The sequence below is a fragment of the Gossypium hirsutum genome, chromosome A03 (assembly GCF_007990345.1).
Source record: "Gossypium hirsutum isolate 1008001.06 chromosome A03, Gossypium_hirsutum_v2.1, whole genome shotgun sequence".
NCBI lineage: Eukaryota > Viridiplantae > Streptophyta > Magnoliopsida > Malvales > Malvaceae > Gossypium > Gossypium hirsutum.
Window position 1 is genome coordinate 65,487,235 of NC_053426.1, and position 9,279 is coordinate 65,496,513.

The 9,279-nt window shown below is 36.2% G+C and overlaps 1 pseudogene; it reads left to right on the forward strand.

The window, feature by feature from the left end:
* Positions 1-1,510: 1,510 nt before the first annotated feature.
* LOC121220041 (protein argonaute 4-like) lies at positions 1,511-2,370 on the forward strand (annotated as a pseudogene).
* The last annotated feature ends 6,909 nt before the right edge of the window (positions 2,371-9,279 follow it).

The following is a 9,279-nucleotide window of genomic DNA, read 5'->3' on the forward strand; positions in this document are numbered from 1 at the left end:
GATAAGCAAGCAAGAGATCGAGGCTTAGATTAAGTAGCAAGGAGCTAGCAAAGGCATCTTTTGGAGAATTTACAGGATTCAACCATGAAGAAAAGATCAGCGTTTACTTGGACTATGAAGGGCAAGATCGCATATGTAATTTATTTTCATGTAAAGAAATCTGTTTTCTAGAAAAGTTATTCTAATGGAATTGAATTCAAGATCAACATCTCATTTTCTTTTGCATTCATGCATTTGCATTGCATCACATCAAATGCATTTAAATCCATAAAAAGACCCTAATTAGTTAAAGTTATTAAAAAGAGAAAGAAAAAAAGAGAGAGAGAAGAGGGTCACGGTTGAGTGAAAAAGAAGTTGAATGGGAATTAACGACGTTCCCTTACATATCCTCGACTTTTGTGTCAAGAGGGATAGCTTACCCGGAGAAGGGGGTGTTTGGAAATGAAAATCATCCCATCAATGTCATACATGAGGAAGGGACTGAACAAACAAACCTTGAGGGCATTCGCCCTTACGAACCGGGAATTTCTTTAAACAATTGGACTGCAGAAGAACTTCTTGTAATCTTTAGGAATTTTACGAAGTAATATTCAGAACACTCTTTTTGCTCTAAAGCCTAGAAGTAATGAGATTTCTTTTGAGAAGTGGGCTCATGTTCAGACATTTTTATTTTCAATAAAACATACTTTTATTTATCCAAGTAAATATTCTTTCATTCTGATTCTTTTGACCTTTGACATTCTTTATAAATTTTCATTTCATGTAAATAGTCATTTTTGAATTCATTTATTCCTTGTATATTCTTTTGTGTGCCTATCATAGATCCTTATATATCAATGCCACGAGCAACGATACTACAGATTCAGAGTTCCTTTTGATTGCGATATGTGTTTAGAGGAATCTCAGTACTTTGAAGGTGACAGAAATTGTGACTTGCTTTTGTTGAAAATGGTTTTTACCCCATGAAGTGATGGTAGGAAATATAGCCTTAGAGGAAGGAAAGATTGTGAAATTGGAATTAGATGAGGAGACAAGACAAGACCTTGTTGAGACTATTATGGGAATTCAAAAATGTGGTCCAAAAACGCATGTAGGAGGATTTGCAATTGCCAGAATAAACATGAGGTTTAGAGGCACTGTTGGTCCACCATGAAAAGGGATCGCATCAATTGTACAATGAATGCCAAATTTAAGGGAGTCAAGACTTTTGGGGCATGTATGTTATGGGCCCGAGCTCGTCAAAAGTTTCAAGCTGACAATGACTCACCTTTTTGGACGTCAACTGCTCCATTAGGAGGGGAGATAGCTTCATATGCCAATATTACAAAGTCAAAAGTCATCCATTTCAAAAAAAAAGATTATATATAACTACACAATGCCAAAAGTTCAAAGATAATGCGCCATACCACAGTACAACAAAGGTTGCCAAAAGAAAAGAAAAAGAAAAAAAAATTACAGAAGATGACCGAGACTGGTAAAAATTGGCATAAGAAACTACCGGCTACTCTCTATGCTTACGCTGGGGCAAACACCTTTAATTCCAGTTGTTTCAAAGGTTCCAACCATCATCCTTGGAATGGGTGCATTGTTTGGCTTTCCTAAGCAGTCTAATGTGTTGTCAATAGCTGCGATGGTTAGCTCCAGGCGGTGGCCATTGATTTCCAGCTATGGGGCATCAGGCCGTACATAGTCTCTGAAGCTTAAAATGATAGATTCTTTCTTCAAAACCAGTTTCTAACAAAGTGGATGACAGTATCATGAAGGAAGCTCTCTTAGACTTCTATACAAGTTCAGGGAAGAGGAAACCTGATCAAATCATTATTTTTAGGGATGTGGTTAGCGAGTCTCAATTCAATCAAGTTTTGATCAAGTTATTGAGTCTTGCAAGTTCTTTGACGAGAAGTGGAACCCTAAAGATTGTGATTATTGTTGTACGAAAAACCATCATACCAAGTTTTTTCAGCAGGGATCTCCTGACAATGTGCTACATGGTACTGTCATTGACAACAAAGTATGCCATCCAAAGAATAATGATTTTTACCTTGGTACCCATGCTGGAATGATTGGAATCACGAGGCAGACTCACTATGATGTTCTCTTAGACCAGGCTGGGTTTTCGGCTGATGATCTGCAAGAGTTTATTCATTCTCTATCCTATATGTATCAAAGAAGCACCACAACCATATTTTTTGTGGCTCCTATTTGCTACGCTCATTTGGCAGCTTCACAGTTGGGGCAATTTATGAAGATTAGGGATGCTTCAAAAACATCATCGAGTCATGGTGTGATGTATGCTCCGGGAGTAATCTCTGTACCTCAACTTTCCAGGTTGAAAGATAAAGTCAGCAACTTCATTCTTGTCTGCTGAGAATCATTGAACCACCTTTTTGTAGGGTTTGACAAACAACAACTAAGACTGTTGCTGGGGCAATCCCTTTCATGGGTTTATGAATCAAGATTTTTCCTCCAAGCTTTGATGGAGTTAAGAATTGAATACCTCTAGTAAACTTAACTTGAAAGTATTCATTCTAAGCAAACGTACCAAGAATGGATGATACAAACTTATGACAAAGAAGGTTCGTCCAAAAAGATTTCATAAAGGAAACCTTGTGCTGAAAAAGATCTTTCCCATGCAAAAGGATGCCGAATTGGGAAGGGCCATATGTTGCGAAGAGGGCTTTCTCTAGAGGTGCACTGATTTTGACGAGAAATGGATAGGAAGAATTTATCTAATCTAATGAATTCGGACTCGGTCAAGGAGCACTTTGTCTGAAAGAGAAGGGAAGCCAAGGTGAAAACCCGCAAAGGGCACTTTGGGACTTCTATTTCAAAAAAAAGAGAAAAAAATAAAAATGAAGAGGCCAAGGTGAAAACCCACAAAGGGCGCCTTGAGACCAAAGGGGTTTTAAGTTGAAAACTCGAAAGGGCGGCTCAAATTTGGAAAGTCATGCAGTGACCTTGCTATACCGGATTCGACGAGAAGTGAAGTATGTTACATATCGAGTCATAAAAAAATTACTTTGGATCTTTTAAACACATGTTGAACTCAAGAAAGTCTTCATGGAGCTGGTGTATAGAAGCTCAAGCGGCGATATTTGGGGCATCTGATTTCTGTCCTATTTACTATCTTTGGATTCTTTTTCTTCGCAAAGATATGTTCTCAGGTTAATCTTTTTGCATTCTTTCCAATAATTTGGATCAATTTATTTGTCTCCCATTATTCATAAAGCATGTTGCATTGAAATAATGATAGATGAACTAAAATATCTTCACAAACGAAGTTTTGCATATTACTCTGGAAATTTCTAGATAATACAAGAAACTGAAACAAGACAATTGTTTAAGGAATTATCATATGTATGGGTTGGAGATACTCGAGAGATTTTCTTCTTCAGTCCAAAAGGTGGTCGGACGTTTTAAGCAATATTGATATTAAGAAAGGATCATTTCATAAACATCTTCAGTGGGCCATAACATTTGGGGAATGGTACGGTAGACCAAATTGATGGAGAAGATTCGAGGCATATGAGCAGAGTATGATTGATATGTCGAGAAGAACAAGGTGGAAAGCTCGATAGATGAATAAGTGATGACGTCCAAAATAGGAGTTATTTTCATAAACATTTTGCATCATAATATGTCTAATTAGGAGCATGGCATCTTAATTATTTGGCATAAGCATAAATTCTAGGAAATCAATTCTACAAGTGGATTCCCCAGTGGACAATGTAGCAAGATTGATTTAAAATTACAAAATTCAGAACCTTAATCGCCTAAGCAGTAGGGTAACAGGCTAAAATTACAGATCTTATCTCCCTAAGCAGTAGGGGAACAGATCAACGACGACTCGCCTTAATCCCCTAAGCAGTAGGGTAACAGGTCAAAATTGCCGATCTTATCTCCCTAAGTAGTAGTGGAGCAGATCGAAAATGCGCCTTAACCCCCTAAGCAGTAGGTAAAAGGTTAAAGTATAGCAGATCTGGCCTTCAGGTGTTCACGCTGAAGCAGATCCAAGATGATTTGGCGTCTCTGTATTGTCAGAGAACAAATCGAAGAAATAGATTTGGCATCTCCATATTCGACGGAGAGCAGATCGAAGACATAGCTGATTTGGCTTTCACGTGCTTCTGATGAAGCAAATCTAAGATGATTTGGCATCTCTATATTGTCAGAGAACAAATCAAAGTTTGGCGTCTCCATATTCGACGAAGGGCAGACACATAGCAGATCTAGCCTTCAGATGTTTATACTGAAGCAAGATCCAAGATGGTTTGGCATCCTTATGCTTATAAGGAACAAATCGAAGACATAGCTGATTTGGCTTTCACGTATTTACATTGAAGCAAGTCTAAGATGATTTGGCATCTCTGTATTGTCAGAGAACAAATTGAAGTTTGGCATCTCCATATTCGACGGAGGGTAGACAAATAGCAAATCTGGCCTTCAGATGTTTATACTGCAGCAAGATCCAAGATGGTTTGGCATCCTTGTGCTTACAAGGAACAAATCAAAGACATAGCTGATTTGGCTTTCACGTGTTTACGTTGAAGCAAGTCTAAGATGATTTGGCATCTCTGTATTGTCAGAGAACAAATCGAAGTTTGGAGTCTCCATATTCGACGGAGGATAGACATATAGCAGATCTAACCTTCAGATGATTAGACTGAAGCAGATCCAAGATGGTTTGGTATCCTTGTGCTTACAAGGAGCAAATCGAAGACATAGCTGATTGGGCTTTCGCGTGTTTACACTAAAGCAAATATAAGATGATTTGGCATCTCTGTATTGTAAGGGACCAAGTTGAAGATTGAAGATTGAAGATATCAATATGACAGTCATGAGTTTGCAAGAAGCAGATTGAAGCGGTCAAGAGGCCATTTAAGGAAGATCAAGAACTCAAGACTCGGTAAGATCGGGCAAAATTGGTCTTTTAATAGTCTTTGCTCTATTCCTGTTACACAGCAATGAGCAAAGAGGGATAGCTATAGACATTCAATTTTGCCCGGGCCCAAATATAATTTGGCTCGATCGGAAAGGCCCATTACTTGAAAAGATTTAAGGTCCATCTACAAGTTTGACTCATATGGAAAAATAATCTTCAATGATATGCAATCTTAGATGTGATATGCAATCTTAGATATGATTACAATATTAGATATGATACAATCATATATATGATTGCAATCTTAGATATGATACAATCTTAGATATGATTGCAATCTTAGATATGATATACAATCTTAGAAGATATGATTTTGTAATCTTGGAGATTTAATTTGTAGATATCCTTTAATCTTAACCGTTGATGTAATTGATCTGTACCGTTGGATTTGGGGAGGCTTAACTATAAATAGAGGCCTCTCCCCTCATTGTAAAATAACTTGACTTCACTTGAGTTTTGGGAAGCAATAAGAATTCTTGAGAGCATTCACTCAAATTTCTCTCCCTCTTGCGTTCTTATTTTCTACGGTTTGTTCTTATTTATTCTTTGTTCATCTTCGTTTTCAACTTTTTTATTTAATCCCTATCTCCTTGATTTTTTAATTCTCTTTTATATTTTATTTTTTAATAATTTTAGTATTATATCAAATTATTTTTTATTAAATTCTATATTATTCATTGTTTTAAAAAATATATTTTATTTAATTGAAAAAGTTTTTTTCTTAAATAAGACAATGTTTGGTGTTTAGAAATTCGGAAAATAGTGCCCTAACATGCTGGGTTGCAATTTTTTCGTTTGACTAAATAACCAAATATCCTTTTTAATAAATTTTCAGAATCATGAGATAATTTTAGTTACGAGGATTTTTAAAACATCGTGTCCTAACATGCTGGATGTGATGTTTGTATACTTTCGGAACAAAGGAATCTCAAGTTTCAACTTTAAATTGTTCAAGTTTTAAAATCTTTTCAAATTTTCTGACATTAAGACAAAAAAAATTATTCAAATTGGTACCAATTTTGGGCGTTACGAGGGTGATAATCCTTCCTCGTACGTAACCGACTCCCAAACCTATTTTTCTCATAATTTCGTATACCAAAATTAATGTTTTAAAACAAAATATTTTATAAGGTGATCCAATCACACCTAAAAAAATTGGTGGTGACTCCCGTTTTCATTTTTCAAAAAGTCGATCCCCGTTTTTCAAACACCCCTTTAAAAAATAGGTTTCGACAGCATGAATTTATAATTTTATAAAATAATGACTAAATTGTAAAAAAATGTGAAACATTAGGGGCAAATTTGTAAAAGTGCCTTAATGTAAATTTTGGACTAAATTGAATAGAGAGGTAATTAAATAAGTTGAATTTGATTACATATAGATCAAGAAAAGTGAAATTCAGATCTAGACTGGGGGAAAAACAAAGTACTTGACTAATCGACCTATTTAGCCGTTTTAGCGTCCGAGGTAAGTTCGTATGTAATAAGTTTCATTGTAAATGTATTTTAAATGATTTAATACCATATAAACTATGAATATGAGACTACGGGCATGTTCGATGATGATTCGATAAACGTGAAAATCTCGGTTGAACCTTAGGAATAGATTAGGATACAATGGCATGTCATTAGGGGTTATTGTGATATTGTGATCCGAGTGCTGGTCCTGTACATCCTAATCTAACCTTAGGAATAGATTAGGATACAATGGCATGACATGTCATGCTGGTCCTAGACAAAACCTCAGTATGTTCCGCACGGCCTCATACACGGGCGTGTGACTTGGTCGTGTGACATAAGTCAGTATAGCCTACAGGATTGGCACGACCTACCAGACGACCTGGCACATGGGCGTGTGTGGCCATTTTTAGGGCACACGGGCTAGCCACACGGGCTTGTGTGTTGGTCGTGTGACCCAAGTCAGAGAGTTACACAGGGTCGAACATGGGCTAGGACACAGCCATGTGCTCCCATTTCAATTGTCCACACGGTCTGTGACACGAGTGTGTACACGGTCGGGCCACACAGGCATGTGTCCCCTATTTTTGAGAAATTTTTCTATGAGTTTCAAAAGTTTCTAAAGTTATCGGTTTAGTCTCGAACCACTTCGAATGCATATTTTGGCCTCGTAGGCTTGAATTAGGGACAATATGATTGGTTGTGAATGAATTATATTTGAATTGACTAATTGAATAAGAAATGTATGTTTAAATGTGAGATAAGTTCAGTAATACTCCGTAACCCTATTCTGGCATTGAATATAGGTGAAGGGTATTACATTCCTTGTTAACTTTAATGGCTAACTAATAATTGTGATGGAAGAGATAATGCAATTAAAAATAATTGAGTAGGTTATTTTGGCAAGAATAGAGATTAATGTTTGTTTATTTTGCAAGAGTTTGTTACAAGTTAAGTATTTGTCGGTTTTGGTGAGTGTAAAGTGTTTTTATTATGGAAAGATATGAATATTATAAGATAATTTATTTTAGGAATAATTTTCTATATTATAGGAAATAGAGGGTAAATAGAAGTAGTTTATATTATAGGAAGTAGAAGGCAACTAAGAGTAGTTTTCCTATGTCAATTCTAAGAGTTTTCCTATTTCAATTCTAGGTACGATTGACATATATATTATCTTATGTTGATGAATGATAATTGAGACTTTACTATTTTCATGGTATCGCAGCCAAACCCTAAAATTGTTTGTTTTTATATTTAAAAGAGTATTTGATTGTTTTTAGCCAATGATACGGGAGAAGGTCCTAGTGCAAAGGGAAAAGAATCCGTTGAGTAGATAAAACCCCGTGTGAAGGTTTCTATTAAATTGTCTGTTAACTATATCAACATGTTTAAATTGTCTAACTCTTTATTTAGGTGAGTTCCAGCAAGGAAAACTCAACACTTAAGTAAGAACAGATTTACACTGCAAGTTTATAACATAAACTAATACGTTGGACTCGACACACCGAGACATACAGGCGAACATTCTTATCTCATCAGCGAACACTTAACCTTGGCGTATACCTCTTCCAAGCGTATTCACACATCTAGCACAAACCCTATGTCTTATCATTGGCATACAATTAACCTTTTCCTTTAAGGGAAACTGTAACCTTAAAAGAACTGATGCCTCTTCATCAAACATAGATTTTTCTCATAAGTACCTTTGTATCACAACCTCTCCTTAGGCGAACTTATACTTGCTTTCAGAACTTGTTATGGAAGATTCAATATATCAATCATCAATTCTTGACGAATACATTACTATCTCAACGCATCAACAAGAATCAAAACATACCTTCTTAGTCATTAATCTTTTATTTCATCTCAACCGATAAATGTATCACTCACCCAACCCAAGGGAACAACTAAACGTAATTAATATTCAAGATGAAGAAGGAGTTGTTGAGCCTGAACCAGAACCGAGGCAAGAAACTGTGGTAAGCAAAGGTCAAGATGAGGTAGATAACAATAAAAACAAAACGGTGAATGTCGAATATAAACCTTGTGTGCCATACCCCAACGCGACAAGGAAAGATCGCTCAGATGAACAATTTGGTAAATTCCTAAAACTCTTAAAAAAATTACATATTAACTTACCATTTATTGAAGCCCTATCGTAGATGCCAAAAGCAATGAAATTCTTAAAAGAGCTTTTACCAAATAAGCAGAAGTTGGACGAGGCATCGTATGTGGAGCTAAACGCAATGTGCTCAACTATTCTGAAAAATAAGCTACCGAACAAACTAAAAGATCCAGGGAGTTTTACGATTCCTTGCTTAATTGGTAGTTTAGATGTTAATAATGCATTAATTGATTTAGGGGCTAGTATCAACATCATGCCTTATAAAATCTTTAAGCAACTAGGTCTCGGGAAACCCAAACAGATTAGGATGAGCATTCAACTAGCAGATAACACTATAAGATTTCCTAGGGGTATTATTAAAGATGTGCTAGTAAAAATCGTTAAATTTATATTTCCCGTTGACTTCATTGTTTTAGATATAGAGGAGGATAGCAACACTCTTTTAATTCTAGGAAGGTCTTTTCTAGCAACTGCTAAAACAATTATTGATGTTGGCACAGTGAGCTCACGCTTCGCGTAGGAGACAAAACACTTACCCTTCAAGCTCGCAATTCTGACAACACATCAGAAATTGAAGGTGATCGTCTAAACCATTCTATTAAAACTGACCACATGATACAACCCACTTTGCAGGAGATAAGTCTGAAGGAAGTACATGAGCCACTCTTAAACAATAGTAAAGGATCTATTCATGAAGAACGAAGGCTGCAAATAGAGGAGCTAGATGAATGGCGAACATATAAACCGAGAA